Source organism: Schistocerca piceifrons, chromosome 9, assembly GCF_021461385.2.
Source record: "Schistocerca piceifrons isolate TAMUIC-IGC-003096 chromosome 9, iqSchPice1.1, whole genome shotgun sequence".
Classification (NCBI taxonomy): domain Eukaryota; kingdom Metazoa; phylum Arthropoda; class Insecta; order Orthoptera; family Acrididae; genus Schistocerca; species Schistocerca piceifrons.
The window spans coordinates 40,489,682-40,517,607 of NC_060146.1; positions in this window are offsets into that span (position 1 = coordinate 40,489,682).

Sequence of the window (27,926 nt, forward strand, 5' to 3'; positions counted from 1 at the left end):
ATTCCATGGTGCAGTGTTGGCTCCTCAGTGGTGCTGCTGTGTTGCAATAGCGCAGGGACCCTGTCCACATAGCTCGCATCGTCCAGCAATGGTGTTGTGAGTACGAGGACAAGTGCCATCATAGCCAGCAGATCTCGATTTTATTTAGCCTTTGTGGTTTGCTTTGGAGAGAACGTTACGTGGTCGTTGTCCGTCTACATCACCGTCACCTGGACTTCCCAATATTTTGCAGAAACAAAGGTATAAGACTACCTTGAAAATCGTACAGGACTTATATTTACCCATTCCGACACAACGAGAAGCTGTTTTCAAATGGTTCAAATGGCTCTGAGCACTATGGGACTCAACTGCTGAGGTCATTAGTCCCCTAGAACTTAGAACTAGTTAAACCTAACTAACCTAAGGACATCACAAACACCCATGCCCGAGGCAGGATTCGAACCTGCGACCGTAGCGGTCTTGCGGTTCCAGACTGCAGCGCCTTTAACCGCACGGCCACTTCGGCCGGCAGCTGTTTTCAATCTACATCTACATCTACGTGATTACTCTGCTATTCACAATAAAGTGCCTGGCAGAGGGTTCAATGAACCACCTTCATGCTGTCTCTCTGCCGTTCCACTCTCGAACGGCAACCGGGAAAAACGAGCGCTTAAATTTTTCCGTGCGAGCCCTGATTTCTCTTATTTTATGGTGATGATCATTTCTCCCTATGTAGGTGGGTGCCAACAGAATGTTTTCGCAATCGGAGGAGAAAACTGGTGATTGAAATTTCTTGAGAATATCCCGTTGCAACGAAAAACGCGTTTGTTTTAATGATTGCCACTCCAATTCACGTATAATGTCTGTGACACTATCTCCTCAATTTCGCGATAATACAAAACGAACTGCGTACTTTTTGGATGTCATCCGTCAGTCCCATCTGATGCGGATCCCACACCTCGCAGCAATACTCCAAAATAGGGCGGATAAGCTTAGTGTAAGCAGTCTCTTTAGTAGACCTGTTGCACCTTCTAAGTGTTCTGCCAATGGATCGTAGTCTTTGGTTTGCTGTACCCACAATATTATCTGTGTGATCGTTCCAATTTAGGTTATTTGTAATTGTAATCCCTAAGTATTTATTTGAATTTACAGCCCTCAGATTTGTGTAACTTATCGCGTAATCTAAATTTAGCTGATTTCTTTTAGTACTCATGTGAATAACTTCACGCTTCTCTTTATTCAGGGTCAAGTGCCACTTTTCGCACCATACACATATCTTATCTAAATCATTTTGCAAGTCGTTTTGGTCATCTGATGACTTTACAAGACGGTAAATGACAGCATCATCTGCAAACAATCTAAGACGGCTACTCAGGTTGTCTCGAATGTCGTTAATATAGGTCAGGAACAATAGAGAACCTATAACACTTCCTTGAGGAACGCCGGGTATTACTTCTGTTTTACTCGATGACTTTCCGTCCATTACTACGAACTGCGACCTTTCTGACAGCAAATCACGAATCCAGTCGCACAACTGAGGCGGTACTCCGTAGGCACGCAGTTTGATTAGAAGACTTCTGGAAATCTAAAAATATGGAATCAATTTGACATCCCCTGTCGATAGCACTTATTACTTCGTGAGTATAAAGAGCTAGTTGCGTCTCACAAGAACGATATTGTCTGAATCAGTGCTGACTATATGTCAATAAGTCATCTTATTCGAGGTACTTCATAATGTGCGAATACAGTATATGTTCTAAAACCCTACTGCAAATCGACGTTAGTGATATGGGCCTGTAATTCAGCGGATTACTCCTACTTCCCTTTTTGGGTCTGGTGTGACTTGAGCGATTTTGCCGTCTTTAGGTACGTATCTTTCTGTGAGCGAGTGGTTGTATATAATTGCTAAATATGGAGCTATTTTATCAGCATACTCTGAGAGGAACCTGACTGGTATACAATCTGGACCGGAGTCCTTGCCTTTGTTAAGTGATTTAAGCTGCTTTGTTACACCGAGGATATCTACTTCTATGTTTCTCATCTTGGCAGTTGTTCTTGATTGGAATTCAGGAATATTTACTTCGTCTTCTTTGGTGAAGGAGTTTCGGAAAACCGTGTTTAATAACTCTTCTTTAGTGGCACTGTCATCAGTGACTTCACCATTGTTATCGCGCAGTGAAGGTATAGATTGCGTCTTGCCACTGGTGTGCTGTATGTATGACCAGAATCTCTTTGGGTTTTCTGCCAGATTTCGAGACAGAATTTCGTTGAGAAAATTATTCAAAGCATCTCGCATTGAAGTACGCGCCATATTTCGAATTTCTGTAAAACTTTGCAAGTCTTGGGGATTATGCGCTCTTTTAAATTTGGCATGCTTTTTTCGTTGCTTCTGCAACAACGGGCTCCATGGGGGATCAGTACTACCACGTATTAAGTTATGTGGTATATATCTCTCAATTGCTGTTGATACTATCTCTTTGAAAACATTCTACAACTTTTCTACACTTACATGGTCAGATCGGAAGGATGACAAGAGGTTTCCTACACCGTCTTACATAATAACGTATGCTGGTTTTTGGCGTTCCCATGTTTTTGTCCACCACATGTACACTGATTAGGACAAACTCTTGGTGATTTTCACGCAGACAGGGGTAAAATACGTGAGCTGTCTACAAGATGTACAGAAACTATTCCGCAGTGCTAAGAATCAGAGAACATGATAGGGAATGAGTAATTGAAAATAGAGCAGCCAACTTGCCATGTTATTCAATATGAGCGTAGAGCAACCAGTAAAGGAGACGAAGGAAAATCAGAAAAGTTCAGGAAAAAGTGGTAAAAGCTTTATGATTTGTGGGCTCCATCGAGACAGGTTATCAGGAATTCAATATCTGCCAAGTGAATCAGATTTATTAAACAGTTTTAACAAATTGTAAAACAATAATAGCAAAATGATACCAGGCTAACACTATGATATGAATTACAGACACAAGATTTAGCACGGTGTCTCAAGAGACCTGACAAATTTAAAGCAAAAATTTTTAAGGTCAAATGTAGTAACTGCCAGCACAAATTTTACTACAGGTAAAATGTTTAAACCAGTTTAAAGTCCCAAAGTAACAGAATGCTTTTAATTAAGGATAACATTTTTAAAGATCAAATGTAAGGACAACTAGCGCTAATTTAATAAGAGGTAAATTGTTTAAACAATTTAAACGTCTCAAGCTAACAGAATATACCACACATTTAGTAACAGGCAGAATTTTTAAACAAATTGAAATGTGTGAGCTGACGGAATGGTTTTAAATTACAGACCGAAATTTTACACGGTACTTTAACAGAGCTTACAGATTTAAAGCGATGCCTTTAAAAGGTCAAATGCAACAATGACTAGCATGCAGTTAGTAACGGGTAAAATGGTTAATCTAATTTAAATGGCCAAGCCAACACAATGGTTTTAAATTATAAATCAAAATTTAACACTGTCTTGTACGATACCTGACAAATCTAAACTATACAAGAACCAGCAAGTGAACCGGCTGACTAAGGAAAACTTTGTAGAGATAGGGCACGGCACCAATAGGGATCCAAGCCAAAAGACAAAAATACGCGAACTGTGAAAAGATTTAGGCCCATGCAATCTAGAGAAGAACAAACTTAACATAGACAGCAATCACCAGTCGCTGTGCCGTATAACCGTCTCACACGAGGCAACGGCAGCGGCGGATCCCAAATGCCGGCCAGTAATATCTAGCCGCCGATGTACTCACACTTGTCTGGCCGCGCCAGCTGCACGCATTAAGGCTGCAGAAACACCAGCTGACCCATCAGGCAACAGCGGGGCGCTCGTAAAATAAGCGTCATGCGACCAGAAGATGCCTAGAAACAGCAACAGATTAGTTAGTTCGATAACACACTTTCAGCAAATAACAGCCTGAACAAACAACTCAGAGTAAGTTACAACATCCGGCGAACGGCTATTAACAGATTAAACTAAGAAGTTCAAGAATAATACAATTTAAACTCTGCTGAGAACCAAGAATAAGTATACTAACATAACCAAGCTACAAACATAATTTAAGTGGTTTTTAAACACCAGTCTTGAATCCTGGTTGTATTAACAATATAACGGTCAGATACCAGTACAATAGAGCTCGCAAACCTGATCAGACTCTAAGAACCAGGTAAGAAATCTCGCGCGAAAACACCCAAGGGTGCCAACACATACAGTTTCACAGCTCTCCGGCATTGCACCCAATATACTAATACATGTGGCCAGATAGGAATCCAAAACATAGTTAAAAGAGCACCTAATCGTAAATGTTTATAACGGCACACGTACCAGTCATATTCTCACCGCTTGCACAGTCGTTGGGAGTAACACTGTTAGGCATCATTTGGCAAGTAGAAACATCATTATGAGATGTGTTCCCAGTCTTAAGTTTCTCATCTGTTCTGACTCCCTGAGTGCCCTTCAGACCATGCAACATTTGTACCCAGCGGATACGGTCGTCCAGAACATCCATGATGCCCTACTCCACCTGCAACGGCAGGGGAAAGAGGTTTCCTTCTGCTGGGTGCCGGGGCACGTGGGTATTAGGGGAAACGAACTGGTGGCTGTGGCTGCCAAAGATGCATGTTCCCTCCCTCACGTTGTTGAATGTGCCGTCCCCCTCCATGCTGTTACCTCCATTTTGCGTTTTCGTGTTATACGTCAATGGGAAGAGGAGTGGCTGGCAGTTGGTGAAAATAAGCTGCCTCTGGTCAAGGCCACCACGCGGCCATGGCGTACATCCTACCAGTCGTGCAGGCGGGATGAGGTTCTCCTCACTCGCCTCCGCATCGGGCACAGTCCCTTAGCGCACGGTTTTTTACTCCGGCGGGAGGACCCCCCAATCTGCAGTGCTTGTGGCGTCCAGATTACTGTTTGCCACATTTTACTTGACTGTCCTTTATTCTCTGACCAGAGGGCGGTGGTTTCCTTGCCACCGGATTTGCCCTCTATTTTGCAAGACGACGCAACGACTGTGGTTAAGGTCTTACGGTTTTGTGTCCTGTCCAATTTGTTGCCTCGGATTTTAGGGAGAGGATTTTAATGTGCTGCTGGGTGACTGGCTCACCCAGGCTTTAGGTAAGAGGTCCGCCAGTCACGATTACCTACTTCTTTCACTTCGATTTCTGTTCTCTTTTCCTTGTGTTTCCTTTCCTTTTTTTAGTGCGTTTCTTTTCCACTTGTTTTGCCTCTGTATGTGAGGATTTGGAACTGCGTCAGGCCTGTGTCTTTTAGCCGTTCTCCTTGTTCGCTGTCCGTCTTCGTCCCTTCACCGCATGTGTTCCTGTTTCTATGCGTTTGGGCGCTGATGACCACGCTGTTTAGCGCCCGAAAACCTCAAAACACACATACACACACACACACACACACACACACAGAGACACACAAAACCAAACAGTAAAAAACTTTCCCCACAATCGTCACACCCGGAGATCTCAACTAAGATACAGGGTGCTCAGCGAACGCCGAAGTGGGCAGGCTCAGACAATTTCCATAAGCGGTACATCTTGGCGGATCCAGACTTTCCGGAAAGCACAAATTCACAAGTCAGAGAAGAATCACATGGGGCAGGGGAATAACATAAGAGACCGCTAACGTCGCTAAGCTAGATCACACAGCACGGCCCGACAAAAGGAAAGAGTTGCACCTTCACATCACCGTAATCAACTAATCATTATCAAAGCCTGTTCCGTTGCAACGGTTCCCTCAGAGCGAATCGATCAAGACACGGATCACCGGCGCGTCACTACAGACGTTTGCTCCAACCGACTTCCTTTCTCCTCGACCTCCACTGACTCTCCGTTCCGTACTCGCCCGCCACGTATATATATCTCAAACAGGAAGACAAGGAGCGAGAGCGCCGCCTGGCGACCAGAGATACGACCTGCAGACCGCAGTCGATATACTGTATACCCTTCATTTCACAAATGTTTGCGGGACATCGACTGTTCAGTACAAAATGTCAAATCCCTCATCTTTCAGCCGTCTAGATTTCCAAATTTTTACACTGAAAAGCCAAAGAAACTGCTACACCTGCCTAATATTATGTAGGGCCCCCGCGAACATGCAGAAGTGCCGCAACACGACGTCGCAGGCACTAGACTAATGTCTGAGGTAGTCTGCAGGGAATTGACACCATGAATCCTGCGGGGCTGTCCATAAATCCGTGAGAGTACGTGGGGATGGCGATCCCTTCTGAACAACACGTTGCAAGACATCCCAGATATGCTCAGTAACGTTCATGTCGGGAAAGTTTGGTGGCGAAAGGAAGTGTTTAAAGTCAGAAGAGTGTTCCTGGAGCCACTCTGTAGCAGTGCTGGACGTGTAGGGTTGCATTGTCGTGCTGGAATTGCCCAAGTCAGTCGGAATGCACAATGGACATGAATGGATGCAGCGGTTCAGACAGGATGCTTACATACATGTCACCTGTCGTATCTAGACGTATCAGGAGTCCCTTTTTTTTTTTTTGGTCATCAGTCTACTGACTGGTTTGATGCGGCCCGCCACGAATTCCTTTCCTGTGCTAACCTCTTCATCTCAGAGTAGCACTTCCAACCTACGTCCTCAATTATTTGCTTGACGTATTCCAATCTCTGTCATCCTCTACAGTTTTTGGCCTCTACAGCTCCCTCTAGTACCATGGAAGTCATTCCCTCATGTCTTAGCAGATGTCCTATCATCCCGTCCCTTCTCCTTATCAGTGTTTTCCACATATTCCTTTCCTCTCCGATTCTGCGTAGAACCTCCTCATTCCTTACCTTATCAGTCCACCTAATTTTCAATATTCGTCTATAGCACCACATCTCAAATGCTTCGATTCTCTTCTGTTCCGGTTTTCCCACAGTCCATGTTTCACTACCATACGGTGCTGTACTCCAGACGTACATCCTCAGAAATTTCTTCCTCAAATTAAGGCCGGTATTTGATATTAGTAGACTTCTCTTGGCCAGAAATGCCTTTTTTGCCATAGCGAGTCTGCTTTTGATGTCCTCCTTGCTCCGTCCGTCATTGGTTATTTTACTGCCTTAACTTCATTGACTTCGTGACCATCAATCCTGATGTTAAGTTCCTCGCTGTTCTCATTTCTACTACTTCTCATTACCTTCATCTTTCTCCGATTTACTCTCAAACCATACTGTGTACTCACATTAGAGATTAGACTGTTCATTCCGTTCAGCAGATCATTTCATTCTTCTTCACTTTCACTGAGGATAGCAATGTCATCAGCGAATCGTGTCATTGATATCCTTTCACCTTTTATTTTAATTCCACTCCTGAACCTTTCTTTTATTTCCATCATTGCTTCCTCGATGTACAGATTGAAGAGTAGGGGCGAAAGGCTACAGCCTTGTCTTACACCCTTCTTAATACGAGCACTTCGTTCTTGATCGGCCACTCTTATTATTCCCTCTTGGTTGTTGTACATATTGTATATGACTCGTCTCTCCCTATAGCTTACCCCTACTTTTTTTTCAGAAACTCGAACAGCTTGCACCATTTTATATTGTCGAACGCTTTTTCCAGGTCGACAAATCCTATGAAAGTGTCTTGATTTTTCCTTAGCCTTGCTTCCATTATTAGCCGTAACGTCAGAATAGCCTCTCCCGTCCCTTTACTTTCCTAAAGCCAAACTGATCGTCACCTAGCGCATTCTCAATTTTCTTTTCCATTCTTCTGTATATTATTCTTGTAAGCATCTTCGATGCATGAGCTGTTAAGCTGATTGTGCGATAATTCTCGCACTTGTCAGGCCTTGCCGTCTTCGGAGTTGTGTGGATGATGCTTTTCCGAAAGTCAGGAGTCCCACATCACCCTAAATGCACATTCTCCACATCATTACAGAGCTTCCACCAGCTTGAACAGTCCCCTGCTGACATGCGCGGTCCATGGATTCATGATGTTGTCTCCATACCCGTACACGTCCATCCGCTCGATACAATTTGAAACGAGACTCATCCGACCAGGCAACATGTTTCTAGTCATCAACAGTCCAATGTCGGAGTCGACGGGAAGACGAGGCGTAAAGCTTTGCGTCGTGCAGTCATCAGGAGCACAGGAGTGGACTCCGAAAGCCCTTATCAATGCTGTTTCGTTGAATGGTTCGCACGCAGACACTTGTTGATGGCCGAGCATTGAATTTCGCAGCAATTTGCGGAGGGGGTGCACTTGTCACGTTGAACGATTCTCTTCAGTCGTCGTTGGTCCTGTTCTTGCAGGATTTTTTTCCAGCCACAGCGATATCGAAGATTGGATGTTTTACCGGATTTCTGATATTCACCGTACACTCGATAGCCGACTATAACACCGCGTTAAAACTCACTTAAATATTGATAACCTGCGGTTGCAGCAGCAGTAACCTGTCTAACAACTGCACTAAACAGTTGTTGTCTTATATAGGCGTTGCCGACCTCAGCGCCGTATTCTGCCTGTTTACATATCTCTGTATTTGAATATTTTCTTTGGTGCTTCAGTGTATTTTATTGGGGTACCAATTTCGGCGATGTATTACTCCATATTCAGGGTCGCTGACCGACGTGCAGGAAGAGTACCACCTTTGGGCCAGTCAAAATACGAGCCAGCATTCAAAGACTCGTATCTGGGGAGTTTTTAGACAGCAATCACTTAGACAAACACCTGCTTGCCTATGACAGCAGCTGATGTTTGAAGTTGTGTCTGTCTATCTCCTGTGTCGCTACTAATTACAGCATTTTATTCTATCTTCTTTCCGGTGTGCATTTCAGAGATTATTAATTCTTGTTCCGATATTTCGTCTGACATCCTGATAGCCATTCTCGAGGCGAGTCACTTGCAAGATTTTTAAATCACTTTTCACAAACCTGTGGAGTAAACGCGTATACGTCAGGACAACATATACTCGACGGGATTGTGTAAAGTGATTTAAAAATATTGCAAGTGACTCGCTTTCAGAATGGCTAATAGGATGTCAGCCGAAATATCTGAACAAGGATTAATAGACTAATATGTTAAGAACTGGATTATGCAATACAGCTGTAACGGTATATTTTATTACAGACGATCGATTTCGCTCTAGGATCAGACCATCATCGAGTCCGCAAAACATCTCAGTTATGCATTTGCGTAACTGGAATGACAGTCATCAGAAGTACATTGTTCCACCACTAACAGCGGCTGTGTATACGTAACGTGCATGTCCATTTAACCTCGTACACTGTTTTGCGTGATATACTCACGCACTGAGCAGAGTGGGTCAAAGATCATACGAGTAACAATAATAAGAATAAGAATAATCTTTGATCTACTCTGTCCAGTGCATGTGTATACCACACAAAAAGTCTATGAGATTAAATGGGCATAATATTACTTATATACTGCTAATATCAATGGTGGAACGGTCTACATCTGATAACTATTATTCAAATTACACAAATGCATAGCTAAGATGCTTTATGGAGCCGGTGGTGTTTTGATCCTGGACTGAATTGATAGTCTCTACTAAAATAAACTGTTACAGCTGTGTATTGTATATTGCAGTTATTAACATTCATTAAAGCTGTACAGCACCAGCCATAAAATATTTCTGAATAGTAATATCCCAGATGCATGCCCGAAAGATGATGCAGCATTTGATCTGCCGGAAAAGCAATATGAACATCAGAAACGTAGTAAGCGATAATCTTTATTCCTTTAATCCTTCGGTGTTGGGTGTTAGAGAGAAAAAGTTTCGTACAGGTTTGAAATTATGAGCAAAGTTTGTTGGAAGTCACAAAGTGCTCTCATTGCCAAATAATGGATGAATATATTCAGGGTAATTTACGCAGCGTGAGACACGCCGCCTTACTTTATAAATGTAATACTTTTGTTAGTGTGTTAAACCTTTAGCGCTGGATTATACCTTTTAATGAGTGGATTTTTACAGCATTTTAGGTTTCTAATTCGGTCAGTAATCGTATGAAGTACCGAAAATAAAATTTTTGTTGCACCTGAAACCCGTTAGACACGCAGCCTGTAGCTGGAACTGAACCGCTGATAAGCCATTATTATAGGTACGCGTTCGCTATGCAGCTCGATGACCCACCCTCCAGGCCAGCGGAACGAGCGCCCAGAGCAATCTACGAAGTGACGTAGAGCGCATCTCGGTGATGGCATCCATACTCGCCACAAGTTAGCAGCCAATCTCCCCCCGCCCTCTGACGTGGCGGGAGTTTGCCGAGAGGGCCCATCTCTCCCACATCACGTGCCGCAGCCATCAGACTGCAAACTTCGGCTGCCGCTTATATCCTCAGTGGCGTTAGTGGAGTGCCCGCAACTCCGGCCCCATCTGTAAGGCCATTCCCTAGCCGGAGCTGACCCGAATACAGCCGTAGCGTTTTCGACCACTGTCTAATCGAGTAAAGCACTTTATGAAGTTGCTTCAGTTCTGACTTATTTCTGCCTGTACTCCGCTCCAGTGCGCGATTGTTTCGTTAGGAGCTGCTAAGGAGGGTGCAGGTAACCAAGTCTCGGACAAGTTAACAGTCTGAACTAAATCGCAGTCACGTCACAAGGTCACTCATATGCAGCAACATGGAGACATAGTGTTACAGACAAGCGATGTTATGCCGGAGGCGAGTATTTTATTCGGTGGTCAGTACTCGTACAACTAGTATCCGTTGTGCCCTACCGAAACTACGGATCAATAGTTTTGGTTCAAATGGCTCTGAGCACTATGGGACTTAACATCTGATGTCATCAGTTCCCTAGAACTTAGAACTTCTTAAACCTAACTAACCTAAGGACATTTCATACATCCATGCCCGAGGCAGGATTCGAACCTGCGACCGTAGCGGTCGCGCGGTTCCAGACTGAGGCGCCTAGAACCGCTTGGCCACCGCAACCGGCGGTAGTTTTGGTACAAGACATAAATGACGTAGTAAATGGTAGGATTAGCAGAAGTATTGGTAGGGAAAGGAACGTAATAGAATGTTTGGTTTTTTTCGTTGTTTATTTTATATACGTATAAAAATAAATTGCCTTTTATAAGTAATAAAAATTAGCTGATCGCGCAACTTCTGCACTTTCATTTTAAGCAAAGCAGTTACTTTGGTAACATGCTCAAATATATATCATCATTGTTGTTATTGTGTACTCAGTAGGACGTTCATCACGATCAAAGGTAAGAGTTTCCTGTTATTATTGATAAATGTGGAAGTTGTTTATGAATAAGGATGTGAAAATCGTTTATGAATAACAGAAACATGTTTTATGTAAGCTCGACGATGTATTGAAGCAATGTATGATTTCTTTTTATTTTACATTTTATTAACTTTACCCTTTTTTTCAATAAATTGCGTTTTCCAGCGCTGTACGATAAATCTCTATTGGTTTTTATTTTGATTACAACATTCCTCTATTTCAGGTTACAAATTTAGAATTTTCTATTGTAGCCTGAACTGAACATTGACAGTTTCAATTTTACTGTAAATACTAGCAGTGGATAACTATGTAGAACAAAAATGCCCCGGAGGTCTACGTGGACCTTTAGTCACTTACCATTACCACTGGAAACACCTCTTAAACAACAACAAACACTGAATATCCAATTCCGCAGGCCGAAAGTAAGGAGAGGGACTGGCCAATAAACCATTTAGAAACGCACGGAAGTATGATTTTCAACACATACTTACATTTTTTTAAATGGAAACCTGTTATTATTTTTACCACCACTGAAAATAAAAAAATACTTAATCATTGCCATTTCTTACATTGTAAGATGTTAATTACATCCAGAGTACTTTGTAACGTAAAGTTGATGCGGGAGTGACTTCTCAGCAGTTCAGTCGTGTGTACTGGAGAGAAACGAATTAATTAGGGGTACAAAAAGAACAGTGATGTAACGTAGGTATAGAAGAAACATTACGTTACAGGCTGGCCAATTTATGCGTCCGCCACGTCCTATGAATCGCCCGTCGAACATTCTGTCAAGGGACGGCCTAGTGTTCATCGCAGAATCTGCAGGAGCACCATCATGTCGATATCACATGCGCGTTTCCAGCAGGACATTTGTGGCAATGTTGGCAGATCATTTTGTAGAAACTCGACGTATTTGGCAACTGTTTGGGTGCCTTCAGTGAAATGAGGAGCATGAGATGGTCGCCAATTACTCCGCACCATACATTTACATTCCAACGACCGCTGTCGCTCTACCTATCGAAGCCAGAGAGGATTGTTCACGGACCAGTAATGCATGTTTTGTAAATTCACTGCACCGTGGTTTGTGCAATCTGCGTCATCGGTAAACAGGTGGAACTGCAACACATTCTCTGTGAATGCCCATTGACAGAAATTCGCTCTATTGTTAAAGTCATCTCCATGTAATTGCTGATGTAGCGACACATAACATGGGTGTAATTTGTGACGATGAAGTATGCGCATTAAACTACTTTGACTCACTCTAGCGGTGTCACGTGAACTCATGTGTGGGTTCACGGCAACAGCAGCTAGGACACCAACTGCACCTGCTTCTCCTGTGATGGGTTTGTTACGGACCCGTTTGCGTGTTACGACCATATCTGTTGTATACAATTATTCGTAGATGTTTTCAAATGTGCGGTTCGTTGGATGGTCTCTGTCCGGGTACCTTTCTGCATACAACCTGCAGGTGGCAGCTGCATTTTGTCTACACTCGCCATAGATATCATCTCTGCCTTTTCATAGTTAAATAAACCATTTTCACAGTTCTTACAACAGTGTGCATACTGTTGTACTTGATACCTTCTCACGTTCCTACTGTGCATACTTCTCTTCTAACTTGTGTACAGAACACGATCCAGGCGTCCGGTAACACAGACTGCTACAGTTACTTTGAGTACAAGGACTAATGCAGCAATTGCTACATGCAGACACTGAAACAGCCAATATCGTAATCTTCGTAAACATACCCCTACAGATCTTGTTCGTTACAACACGCTACTGAACGTCTGAATTTTCGTGCGACAACATTACGATACAAATTACTCCGGATGAACTTAACATTTTACAATGCAACAAACGACATTGATTAAGTATGTGTTCCTATTTTCAGTTGTGCTAAAAATAATAACAGGTTTCTATTAAAAAATATAACTATATGTTGAAAATCATACTTCCGTGCATTTCTCAATGGTCTGTATTAACCAATTCCACCAGCCCCACTCCTTACTTTCGGTCTGTGGAATTGGTTATTCAGTGTTTGTTGTGGTTTGGGAGGTATTTCCAGTGGCAATGTTAGGTGACTCACTTTGTATACCGCCAATCGCTTTCTACACGTTTCACCGCTTCTAGTTTGTAGGGGAATCTAGTAAGATACTGATCGCATAAGCGAGGCGACCGAAATGAGGTAACGCTCGATAGGTATGCAACACACCTAACGTACAGTTAACGCGGTTACGATCTTAACCGGCCAATGCCTCTGGGAAAAATGCGGTAATCTACACTTACGTACGGCAGTGCGCGGTAGTTTTACAACTCTAAGCATAAATAAAGCGCTAAAGGGCTTCTATCCCAGTCGCAGGTTTTCTGTCTGAGGCCCTCCAGAGCCAACAAAAATTCCATTTTCAGTATATCATATAATTGCTGAACGAATTTAAAAATTTGGAATGCTGTGGTAATTTACTTGTTAGCAGGTATAACGTACGTTACAGGTTTGACGCAACAAGTCGAATATTAAAGTTACAAAGTGTCTGTATGTCTTCAGCCAGCAGAGCTCAAAGCGCGCAAATTACCCGGAGTGTTTGAGAATGAGAGCATTTAGCAACTTTCAACAACCTTTACTCGTAATTTCGAACCTTTTCGAAACCTTTTCTCACTGACACCACTCATAAAATAATGAGAGGAAAATAAGCGGTTACTCTCAAGAGGCCTAAGGAGAAATGGCCAATATTTTGGGATATGGCAGGGACGATCATTCGAAGCAAAAAGTCCAGTAAACATAGGCTATATAGGGCATACCTTAAGAGGTGTGAGCACTTGTTAATCGTCGCTACTGTGAAACACGTCTCTTCAGCTGAACAACTGCTCTTAGTTCTTTAGGTATGTATTTTAGAACCCATGTTTACTGGACAATTTTTTGTTGTTGTTTTGGTCCATACTACCTCGTCCGAAAATACGGTAAACAAAATCCTCGCAGTAGAATAGATGTGGAAATGTGTGCTATGAGATAGTCAGCATAATTACAAACGTTTTCTAAACTTTTTCCCTTACACAGAGAGAGAGAGAGAGATTTCACCGTATTGAAGTTGCAGAAGTATTCATAGCTCTTAAGGGTGCATTTTTTAGCCTGTGATTACTATTTTTTTTTTAACTTACTATGATCATTCCTTTCGTATTGATAAATATTGATCGTTCCTCCTGGGACCCCTGTGTTATTGGCCTTGGCGTAATTTTTTACTTCTTTATTACTTACTGTATTCGCAACACATTTTGCAGACAGTATCTAAATATGCTGTAGGATGTATGTGTAAAAATATATCATTGGACGACATATAATTTAGGAGATATGGTGCCATAAACATTGAGATGCATGAAAAACTAATCTTTCTTGAAACGGAGCGCAACTTATCCAGACAACACTCATCCAAAGTTTGATAACTGGAACACTTAGCGTCTTCCAACAAACTTTGAACACAATTTCAGATGTTTTCTAAACTTCTTCTCCCTTGCAGCCCCACAAAATAATTAACGAAGACAGTTTATCGATTACTTAATGTTCGTTGTTCATGCGGGTAAAGTTCAGCAACAAACACGGTGTTTTAATTTCCTAGCCGGCCGCGGTGGCCGTGCGGTTCTGGGCGCTACAGTCCGGACCCGCGGGACTGCTACGGTCGCAGGTTCGTATCCTGCCTCGGGCATGGATGTGTGTGATGTCTTTAGGTTAGTTAGGTTTAAGTAGTTCTAAGTTCTAGGGGACAGATGACCTAATATGTTAAGTCCCATAGTGCTCCGAGGCATTTGAACCATTTAATTTCCTACTTGTTAACTACTAACTCTATTTGATACTCATTTTGCAGACCGTACCCACATATACCACTGAAGATAGTTACAAATTATATCAATATGCCACACTTGGTTGAGGAAAACTAGGTTTCTGTACTGAAACGTTTGAAACGTTTTTTATGCACGGGAGTGCGATTTTTTAATGAACTGGGTGTGGGAGTTACTGGTCCATACCGAGGATGTATTTACTTTGTTTAATGTTTATCTTTGTTGCTGATTTGGATGGACACGCGTTACGATACCCGGGGAATGTAGTGGTCAACAACCGATCGCTGAGCATGCGCAAGTTGACACTAGGGTTGGGCTTAATGGTACAGTACACGCACACACATACACACACATCACGTTAGGTGATGCCAGCTGTCGGCCATTCGTAATTAATTTGCACTCGCAGGCAGGCAGGCCGACCGTCTGGGACGAGTAGCTGCGTTTTACGCCACGGAAAATAATATTAATTAACGCCCTCTGCATGCTGACTATCTCACAGCAGTGTGCGGGTGTTGTGTGTGTGTGTGTGTGTGTGTGTGTGTGTGTGTGAGAGAGAGAGAGAGAGAGAGAGAGAGAGAGAGGATGGGTGTGTGGCCGGCCGCCTCCGAGGCTATAAATAAATATATTAATAAATGTGAAATAAATGTGAATTGCAATCAGGCGGAATTGGCTGTCGGCCTGCCGCTCCAGTGCTGCTGCAGCTGCTGTTGTTGTTGTTGTTGTTGTTGTTGTGCCTCCCTGACCTGACAGCCACGTCTCGGCGTCCCTTCGGACTCGCTCGCCACGCCGACACCTCTCTGCCTTAGAGTTGGAAATGAATTTTGCACGGACCAGCGGGCGGTTCCGTACACAGGCGCCCGTCCGTCGGAGCCCTGTGGACCGGAATTGTTGTTGTTATTCGTTTTTATTCATTCATTTATTCGTTAACAACAACTCTGTGGCTCCACGTCAGAATGCGTTATTGCGAAGCGTTGGCCAGCTTTGTGCAGAATGGAAGCTGCTCTGACCGGAAGAATTTAGACACTTGTTTCCGTGTGTTACTTGGGGATAGCTTAGATGACGTGGAGGAAGGTGGTGGTGTTTCGATGCTTCGGCATGCTATTTGGTATAACTAGGCACTAGCTGTTACTTTTATCCTCCTGAGACCTGGCGGCAGTTGTCACGACTTCATTTGAAACAGATATAAACCTATAAACGGAATGTAGTCAAAGTGAACCGACAAAAATTTTACAATTAAAAAAAGAAAAATCATTATTTTCAGGAAAGAAAGTGAAAAATGTAAAAACGCTTTTTTGTTGGCAGTTTGCCTAGAAAAATACTGTCTTATTAGACAGATACCATCTATACACTGACTATAAATTAAATAAAGACGTAAATTTTGACAGTTGTGATTATAGTCGAGAAGCAGTTCTGTGATGTTAGACAGAGGGAAGCTTATCAGCCGTGGCACTCTATCTTGGTTTTCTTCCCGCAGCCAGTGTTCTTACACCTCACACTATTTTTTAACTCAGTCATTTCTGGCAAACTGGCTACATTAGGTGAGCGTAATTGTGAGGGCAATAGTTTTTTTCCTTTTAGGACTTGAGTCCTCATCTTCTTCTTACGAATGTTTTCGATCTTTGCCACGTAACAAAATCTCTGCGCATTCTACTGCAGGATATTCTTGTTTGCCCCTGATTCTTAATTCGGTCAATCCCGTACTGAATCCAGCAATTCCCAGATCTATGAAATGAAAAATATTTCTTCCGGTCCACTTTCTGGGGCGGTCTTCGGCGCTGCAGTCATGGACTGTGAAGCTGGTCCCGGCGGAGGTTCGAGTCCCCCCTCGGGCGTGGGTGTGTGTGTTTGTCCTTAGGATAACTTAGGTTAAGTAGTGTGTAAGCTTAGGTACTGATGACCTTAGCAGTTAAGTTCCATAAGATTTCACAAACATTTGAACTTTCTGGTTACGGTGTAGTTCCTGTTAAAACTCATTATCCTGTGGATCAAGTCTATACCACCCATATTTTTACTGTAGCAACCGATTACTGCTGGTCGTGGATCCTGAATATATCTCGCATCTTTCTTCGACCATCTTTTACGTTGTTTCATAAGCTATTTTCCAGTCTTGGTCGGTGCGGTTACGACTGGCTTTTGGTCATACTATTTTACAATAGAAATTAGTCTTCTCTGACTGGTCAACAGCCCAACGTCCTTGATTAGCAAGTGTCTTGTCTGCAGTTAGATGAACTGCTCTGGGCATTTATGACTTAATTATTGTTCGAGAAAATGATTGTGTTTACAACCAAAATAATAATACGAGGGTTGAAACTTGAATAGTGGCATCTATTTATTTGCATCTCGTACAAAATAGATACTTGTTTCAAAGTTTTACTGACCTTCAAAGTAGTCACCAGCATTGTCGTAGGTTGGGTTCCAAAAATGAACAGCAGAAGTGATGACACTTTCTGCAGGACCTCACCATCATTTTGTAGGACAATGCTGAAGCACGTACAGTGCAAGCTGTAACTGATTTGTTTGACTGATGGGGCTGCTAAGTGCTATACCACCTACTGCACTCCCCTGACTTAAGACCTCGTAAGTTCAATTCGATCTCTAAACTGAAGAAATCACTTCACGGCATTCGCTTCAGAACTGCTACAAATTTGTCGGGCAGTAGACCGCGCCGCTCGAACTGTCAACACAACTGGCACTGCTAAGAGTATCCTACGACTTCCACATCGCTTGCAACGGTTGATACGCAATGCTGGTGACTACTTTGAAGGTCAGTAAAACTTTGAAACACGAATCTATTTTGTACGAGCTGCAAATAAAGAGTTGCCACTGTTAAAAGTTCCAACCCTCGTAGTCAGGTAATGGCATTTAGCAACAACCACAAGAAATTTTGCTGGAAATTAGCATAGGTAGTGCTTAGGAACATTACACTGGACGTTAGTATTTTGTAACCATAACATTACAGTGGACATTACTAGTTTGTAACCATAATTAAAGAAACATTCAGTACTACCAAAATTTATTATACAACAAAGCTCACATGATGGCCACAAATTTGGTAACGAGTTCTAGTTGACAGTAGGATCATGCACCATAATGCAACATTTATAGATGTCGTTTACAGTAGGTACATGTTTTCACGATAGAAGTTTCGAAAAATGCACAGTAATGAAGGAGTATTGACGTGCTATGGTAACACGTTGCAATCATAGTTGCACCATACGGCCCATTCAAATGGACCATGGCTACTACGGCGGAAAATGCAGAGTTTGCGGTAGCAGAACGGAAAACTCTAGGTCCATTATAATGGACATCATGTCTCAGGAGGAAATAAGCTGAATTGGTGCTGGACTAGTTGCAACGCTGTGCGACATGTCAGAAGCATTACAGTTGGGGAGTATTGTGCGACGTTGTTGGCGTCTTGGATGCCGGGTAAGAAGTGATATTTCACCTGGAGAGACCATCTCCACGTCTCATTGGCTGAACGAAGCATAACCTTATAAGGTAGCGTGGATTCTCCTCGGCTCTGATCGATCACAGCGTATCAGACAAAAGCTCCACTGTCACTGGTGTCTTTAGCCGCGTGCGGTGGTGTATGTGAAGTCACGGATCAATATAATTAATATCTTGAACTCAAGTGTGCTAAATGCGAAGAGTAGTTATATTGTTTGTTGGTATTGATTCCGTGTTCATAAAGTGTGATCCCTATTATACACTACTCTGCAAAACGCATAGTCAGCCACCGACTTGTCTGGAACTTAAAATCCAGTTCCGTAGACGCTTTTTGGATGGATTCAGGACATCGCTCCTTCCTTATAACCTGGCTCTCCTGGAATGGTCACGATTCTAATTTTTACAAACACGATGAGGTTTCTAGGCCTCACGTTTGATTCCAGACCTGACCTGAGAAGACAATTCCTCCAATCATTCAGTACTTTAAAATGTCGTAGGCAATGTTCCTGGGCAGCAGACCGACCTTGTATGCTGCACATTTGCAAGGCCTTCGTGCAATCTCAGAGTGATTATGGGTGCATGTAGTCTGCGTGACGGTCTTATTTAAAAATGATTGACGTGGTGCACCGTGTAGGAATTCTGCTGGCCACTGGAGCGTTTCCAACCAACCCTATAGGGAGCCTTTCCTCCGAGGATAGTGAACCATCGCTTTACACCAGGTGATGATTCCTGGTGGTGCGCCAGGACTATAAAATACTGTTCAAACCGTACATACCTGCCTACCAGGCCGTTGCTCGGGCACCAATGGAAAGGCTGTTTTATACTCGTCCCAGAGCGATGAGGTCCTGGGGAATTCGTGGTAACAACTGACTATTGTGTGGCTAATTTTGAAGTGTTATATCACGCTTGGAGCAGATCTCTAGCCTGATTCCTACAGATGTCCACAATTAGTTTAGACTTGACTCATTATAAGGCAGATTGTACGCCTGATTTTACGTTTGAAACTCTGTTTTTTAGCATTTTGCTCCAAACAAGGGGACTCTCTCAGCTATTCAGTAGTGTTCCCCGACTGTGTCTTCAGGATTCGCTTGTATTTTCCGCAGAGCTCCATGTGACCCTGAAGCCACTGGATCGCATGAAATATCTTCAGGGCAAACAGTTCGTTATTTCCTCAGATCCGCTTGGTATCCTACAATCAAAGCAGCATGTACCCAGCAGAGAAAACGACCCAGCTCATACGTGACCAACTGATGAGAACATAATGTGACACCATGTGCCATTCCCCTGCTGGCTGTCCTTACACTAATGAGTGGGAGATCCATGCAGTTGTGGGAGGAATCGTGGTTGGCGAAACCAGCTATCCGGCCGTATCGTTCCTCTTGCTGCTCAGAGTGGCCCTGACTATTCTCAGGATTGGGCACTGGCGGCTAACACATTGTTTCCTACTCCATTAAGAATTGCTGACAAGAATAATGTACAGAAGAATGGAAAAGAAAATTGAGGACGTATTAGATGACGACCAGTTTGACTTCAGCAAAGGTAAAGGCACTAGAGATTCAGTTCAAACGTTGCTGTTAATAATGGAAGCAAGACCAAAGAAAAATGGAGATACATTCATAGGATTTGTCGACATGGAAAAAGCGTTCGACATTGTCAATTGGTGTATGATGTTCGACATTCTCAGAAAAATAGGGGTTATCTATAGGGAAGACGATAAATACGAGGCGTACAAGAGCCAAGAGGGAGTAATAAGAGTGGAAGACCGAGAAAGAAATGATAGGATTATAAAGGGTGTAAGGCAGGGATGTAGTCTTTCGCCCCTTCTGTTCAATCTGTACATCGAAACAGCAATGACGGAAATACTAGTAAAAGGAAGAGCGAAATTAAAATTCAGGGTAAAAAAATATCAGTGACAAGATTCGCTGACGACATTGCTATCCTCAGTCTAAATGAGGAAAAATTACTGGATCTGCTCAATGGAGCAGTGTAATCAGTACGAAGGAGATGATGTTAAGGCGTTTTGCTACCTAGGCAGCAAAATAACCCACGACGGCCCGAGGAAGGACATAAAAATCAGAGTGACACTGGCAAAAAGGGCATTCCTGGCCAAGTGAAATGTTCTAGTATCAAACATAGGCCTTAATTTGAGGAAGAAATTTCTAAGATTGTACGTCTGGATTACAGCATTGTATATTAGTGAAACGTGGAGTGTGGGAAAACCAGAAGAGAATCGAAGCATTTGAGACGTGGTGCTGCAGACGAATGTTGAGAATTAGGTGGACTAATGAGGGGTGGAATGAGGTGGTTCCCCACGGAATCGGGGAGGAAAGGAATGTACGGAAAACACTGACAACGAGAGGGGACGTGTTGATAGGACATCTGTTAAGACTTCAGGGAATAATTCCGTGTCACTAGAGGAAGACAGAGATTGGAATACACCCAGCAAATAACTGACGACGTAGGTTGCAAGTGATACTCTCAGATGAAGAGGTTGGCGCTAAAAAAAGAAAACAAGCAGAAGGAAATGTAGGTGTCCTCTATTTTAGCTAATTTTCTGAAGTGTCAGTATTCTAAGGTTTTGGGCTGCAGACGTTAGTGTGTCCCAGAGTGGCTGGCTCATCCATTTTTATTCCAGCAGTCAGCCGGCCACAGCTGTATGCTGTATTATTTTAATTATTTCAACTGCTTTTTCCATTTTTATTGACAGTTTTAAATCTGTTATTTTCGTTGTAGCTTTTTTAGGACATTCTATGTGGCTTCCCTTCCCGTTCGCGTTTTACGTGACCTTTCTCCACAGTCTCCTCTTAATATTTTAATATGGGGGCTTAAGACCGCGATGCAGTGCGGAGACACGACCGTGTCGTAGTCATCAGCATCATCATCATCATCATCACACGTCAGCTGTAGTCATATGGTCACCGGCTCCAGCTTCACACCATCTACAGCGCTCCGAAACAAGAAGTGTGACTGTTTAAAGGGGCCGAATAATATTCTGCTCGCCGAGCTTATCGTAACTGTCTGGAAACGTGGAGATGTTAGTTCCGATTCGCTACGTAACTTCCTAGTTGGCGAGAGTGAAGGTGCGGAAAGTTTATTAATATCGCGCGAAACGCGCTGGCTATACGGCCGAGGCAACAGGTCGGGTAGGTTTCCGCGCTCGCTGCGCCTTGCAGCGGGTGGCGCCAGTGTCTGCCGGTCTGATATTACGGCGGATTTCCGGCTTGGCCCACTGCCGCCTCAGGCTGATGGAGATGGATCGGGCGACGAAGGCGGACCAGTCTCGAGTCTTGCCTGCCTGCGCGAGAACGCAGAGATGAGCCATCGATCTTCGAGCAGCGAAGTCACGGGCTGATTGAAGTGCACACCAACGCAGAAACGACTCCGCTGCGACTTTTGACCGTCCAGAGCAGTATGTTCAATAAGTAATCCAGACGTTTTTTTTCTGAAAGTAGGTTACTTTTACCTGGGATTCCAATGTCAACATATTATTACCCACTCTTTTGATTCCAAACTCTATTTTTCAACAGAATCAGTGTGACAGCTTCACGTGACCTTATTGGGACGGCCTATACACTCACGTGATACCACTCTACTGGTCGACGGCGGTAGCAACGCCTTGCTGCATCAACAACCTCCCCATCCTCCAAGTACTGCTTCCCGTGGAGTGTATCCTTCATTGGGCCGAGCAGATAGGAGTCTGAAGGTGTGACATCCGGTTTGCGGGGTGGATGAGAAAGAAAAGTCTAATGAAGTTTTGTGGTCGCCTCTCTGGTGCGCGCCCTCAAACGTCTGATAGCAGCAGCCGAACAAACTTAGGTTCCACCCGAGGCTCAAACACCAATGGACACCATATAAATCGCTATGTTCCTGCATTATGACAACGATTAAACCATTTTCTCTGTCTCACCCACCACGCTTCATATACGTACTCTTCACAGCATCTAACGTCAGTGAGCGGTTAATGCACGCATATGAGCGGTGGTCACATTAATGTGACTGGGCCATGTACCTGATTTTAAATATGTTAGAGAGAAAAAGTTCGTAAAATTTTTATAGTTATGTGCGGTTCGTTGAATGTTGCTACGTGCTCTCCTTCTCCAATGTTGTACGAATATAGTTGGCGTAATTTGCGTGCTGTGAGCTACACTGCTTCAACACCAGGTCACAGTTTCTAACTGTAATACTTGTCTCGCTGTGTTAAAACTGTAACGCAAGAGTATGGCTCGTAATGAGTGGAATATGACAGCATTTAAATTTTTAGATTCGTTCAATAATTACAAGAAATATTGAAATCAAATTTTTGTTGCCCCTGTAAGCCTTTAAGTAGACAATATGCAACTGCAACTGTGCACCATGAACCGGTATAGTCGTTTGGTAGTATAGATGTTGCTGCCTTTATATTCGCCACACATCAACCCAAGTTGCTTTTTCTGTTCTCAAAAATAATAGAAAACCCTAAAGGGCCCTCGTTTAACAAACATACAAGGGCTATTCAGAAAGTAACTTGCTATCGGCTGCGAAATAGAAGTCACTGTGAAGATCAAAAATGTTTTATTTGCAATAGTAAGCTACAAAGTCAAATGGCTCTGAGCACTATGGGACTTAACATCTATGGTCATCAGTCCCCTAGAACTTAGAACTACTTAAACCTAACTAACCTAAGGACATCACACAACACCCAGTCTTCACGAGGCAGAGAAAATCCCTGACCCCGACGGGAATCGAACCCGGGAACCCGGGCGCGGGAAGCGAGAACGCTACCACACGACCACGAGCTGCGGACAGTAAGCTACACCTTACAGCTACTTCTCTACATAGTCACCATTCCGACTAACGCTGATGTACCAACTTTCCAGTACTGTCGTCATAGAAGGTAGCCGCTTGTCTTTTTCTGCCAATTCTGTATGCTCGTCTTCAGTTCCTTGACTGTGCCAAAATGTTGTCTTCATAGCCAGCTGTTAATGTGAACGGAGACGAAACTCAAGACGAGCTAATTGTGGGCTGTGTTGTGGGCGATCAAACACTTCCCATAGAAAACGATGCAGTAGCATCTTCATTGCCCCTGTAGGGTGCGACCGAGAATTGTCGCGAAGAATGAAACGCATGACATCTGTGTTATGTGGGCTGCACGGCATCAGGCGAAGTCTCTCACCAGGTCCTCATACGTGGCGGGAAACACTATAGTTCTAGGCACATTTACGTGTTCACTGTGTGCTCAGAACTGAAAAGAGCGATGCGTCGTGATCGACAGGCATACTAGAGACAGTACCCAAAAGATCTGTGCAAAGCTTCATCAAATTTTCACAGTGATTTCCATTCCGCGACCTATCGGAACTACTTTCCAAATAGCCCTCGTAGATGAGATTAAAAACGCATTTTTAACTTACTTTGTACACTGTGAAGCTTCACAAGACGTTTGATATTTTTAGTTAGTGATGACAAAGTGACTTCAGATGAGACATATAGCCAGTCTCCTTAAGCAGACTACAAAATCTTATAATATTAAGTATTTTAACATGGTTGGCTCATTTATCAGGTCATAAACCCTAGGCTATAAGGAATGTTTATTAAGTCATCAGATAGTTGGAATGGGTTGTATTGCTATCCTAATTCTCATACTTTCTTCCGAAAAAGCGGCTGCGTCTCGAGCTCGAAATCCTCGAAACAAAAGGATGATTCGAAACTATGAAATATGCTTATGTATACCGTAGAGTTACATTAATGTGACAACAATGTAGAATGCAGTTAACTGCTGTTCGCAGTTACAGCAGCTACACGAAGTGATGCAGATGTTGTTAGGCCCAACTAAGAGTTACCAGAGCGAAACTTTGTATATTGCGTGACAACGCTGTTGAAGGATAGGTGGTACAAGATTCACGTGACTAACACGATGATTGACGTGCCACCTGCGTTGAGGTGTTGTGCTGTAGAAGGATGTTGAAAATCAAACTGATCAGAACAGATATCGGCGAGTAATGTTAGTTATGCTTCACACGTATGCAGTTATTTAAGTTTTTAAGTCAAAAAGCATGTGTGGGCGACTGCGATACACTATAGGTTCTGCTGCTCCCTTTAAAAGACGTCTCGTGGAGTGGTGTCCGGCGAGCGAGGGCCATTGTTTTTTTGAGATGACGCGTTCCCCAAAAAGCCCTTCCAGAAGAAGCACAGTATTGTTAGCCGTGTGCGCAGTGGCGCCAAATGTTGAATCCGTGAGTAGTTTATTTCGTCTTCCTTTAATTGCCCAATGAAGTAGTGGCTCATGAAACGGTAACGTTCACTGTTAAGGTTTCTTCAAAAAATAAAGATCCAACAATGCGCCATATTGCTACCCATGCTCCAATTTTGTGATCATGCAGTGAGGCTCCAATCACAGCACGGGAAGTCTCCATTGACCATAATCGATTGTTTTCTATGTTAATATTACCAGATGTGAAATTAGGCCTGGTGTGTCTAGATAGTTGTAGGGCGCTGGCTAAATAATCTAATCAATCCGTAAAAGTACGATGTGGTCGAGATCTCTTCTGAACAGCACATTGCAAGGCATCCCAAAAAATGGTTCAAATGGCTCTGAGCACAATGGGACTTAACATCTGAGGTCATCAGTCCCCTAGAACTTAGAACTACTTAAGCCTAACTAACCTAAGGACATCACACACATCCATGCCCGAGGCAGGATGCGAACCTGCGACGTAGCGGTCACGCGGTTCCAGACTTAAGCGCCTAGAACCGCTCGGCCACAACGGCCGGCCAAGGCATCCCAAATAAGCTCAATAATGTTCATGTCTGGGGAGCTTGGTGGCCAGGAAGTGTTTAAAATCAGAAGAGTGTTCCTGGAGCCAGTCTGTAGCAATTCTGGGCGTGTGGGGTGTCGCATTGTCCTGCTGGAATTGCCCGTCGGAATGCACAATGGACATGAATGGATGATTAGGCAGGATACTTACGTGCGTGTCAACCGACATAGTCGAATCTGGACGTACCAGGGGTCCGACAACACTCCAACTGCACACACCTCACACCATTACAGAGCCTCCACCAGCTTGAACAGTCCCCTGCTGATATGCAGGGTCCATGGATTCTCCGTACACGTGCACGTCCATCCGCTCCATACGTCCGACCAGGCAACATGTTTGCAGTCATCAACAGTCCACTGTTCGGTGTTAACGGGCCCAGGCGAGGCATAAAGCTTCGTGTCTGCAGTCATTAAGAGTTCATGAGTGGGCCTTCGGCTCCGAAAGCCCATATCGATGATATTTCGTTGAATGGTTGTTGATGGCCCACCACTGAAATCTGCGACAATCTGAAGAAGGGTTGCACTTATATCAAGTTGAACGATTTTCTTTAGTCGTCATCGGTCCCGTTCTTGCAGGACCTTTTTGGAGTTGGAGCTATATCGGAAATTTTATGCTTTACCGGATCCTCCAGTATCCTGGATGAGGTATCGAATATATTGCTTCCCCCTACTTATACCTCCCGAGGAGATCACGAATGCAAAATTAGAGAGATTAGAGCGCGCACAGAGGCTTTCAGACAGTCGTTCTTCCCGCGAACCATACGCGACTGGAACAGGAAAGGGAGGTAATGACAGTGGCAAGTAAAGTGCCCTCCGCCACACACCGTTGGGTGGCTTGCGGAGTATAAATGTAGATGTAAAATGTAGATGTAGATCCCTGATATTCACGGTAAGCTCGTGAAATGGTCGTACGGGAAAATTACCACTTCATCGCTACCTCGGAGATGCTGTGTCCCATCGCTCGTGCGCCGACTGTAACACCACGTTCCAACTCACTTAAAACTTGATAACTGGCCAGTGTAGCAGCAGAAAAAAAAGCACCAGACACTTGTTGTCTTCTATATTTAAATACGCATGCCTATACCAGTTTCTTTGGTGCTTCAGTGTATTTTTGCGCGGTGAGCCAGAAAGCGATAGAGAACACAGTGATTGTAATTTTACCAGTCTGAAAGTCCACATTACTCATTATGCTCACTGAAAGAAAATCTTCCTACTTGGTATTTACTCAGCAGGATCAGGGCCAGTGAGTATAAATAAAAGTTTTGAGGTTGAACTGATTGGTATACTCAGTAAAAGTACCCACGTACAAATTGTAATAATATTCCTAAAAATAATGGTAATGTCCCAATACGAAGCAACGCTATTAACAGCTCAGAGGTGACCTCTGTGGGAAGTTCCAAGTAAAATGATCTATCACCCTGCTTCTAATCACCAAAGTCAATTGCTCGTCTTAAAAGTGGATAATAATCTAGCCACTTGTCTTGTGGTTTTGTCAACATTACGGGCGGCACACAAACAGCTACTTCCTTGAAGGCTAAGTGACCCAGTACGATATACAGTCCTAGCGATTTCACTTCCTACTTCTACCGAGGCCTAGTGCGGTTCTAGGCGCTTCAGTCCGGAACCGCGCGACCGCTACGGTCGCAGGTTCGAATCCTGCCTCGGGCATGGATGTGTGTGATGTCCTTAGGTTAGTTAGGTTTAAATAGTTCTAAGTTCTAGGGGACTGATGAGCTCAGAAGTTAAGTCCCATAGTGCTCAGAGCCATTTGAACCATTTGTCTGCCCGGCTGTAACATCATCTGAGACACAGCGCATGCAGGCGTTTGACTGACGCGGACAAATTGATATCTCAGTGCGAAGTATCTCCTCTCCGTGCCTCCCCTGTGGCCGTATTTTATATGGGCGCAGCGGACCACCGAACGGAACATCCGCTATCAACCGCTCTATGCGCAGGCAGCAGCATCTAAATGGCCCCTTTCTCGGACTCCTGTTAATTAGTATCTCTGTCTTTTAATAATTTACAGTACTCTTAACTTTTATATGAATGTAATTAAGCAATTTTTAGTTACTAAAATAGTTTTAGCTTGACTGCCTTTAAACTTTGCCGGCTATCATTTTTAGAACGGATCTGACAGTAAAACATGACCTCTGAACTGCCTCTTTAAGATTCCTTGTAATGATTGTTATTTATAGTAAAGTCGTGAAACTTGGTACAACTGTATTGTTTAATAATTGTAATCAATTGCCGTAATTAGAACTTTCTGTCACAAATACAAATGATACTTTGTCTATTATGAATAAGGCTGTTTTCGTTCCAAATTTGTTTTTTAGTATATAATTTGGAAACTAATAGAGGCACCTTATTGGTGTCACAAGTAGTGTTACAGATTCTTAGATCAAACTGAGTCTACATACGAATTTTCATCTTTCTAATATTTAAAAAAAGCGCCTTCAATATTCGTAAAAACTTGAATTTTTACCAGAATATTGCTCTGATCAAGTTCAGACTTGTGACTTTCAATTGTGACTTACATTTGCACATTCTGAGCAGTTTTGAGCTTTCTAGGTTCATTATTTAGCGTCACTTATTTTTTTCTTAGATTATGAGGCAGTCCTTCGTAGGCTGCTCGCAAGCGCTTTCGATGACGTGGCGCCGGAAGTAGTGAATTGGGGTAAGGCT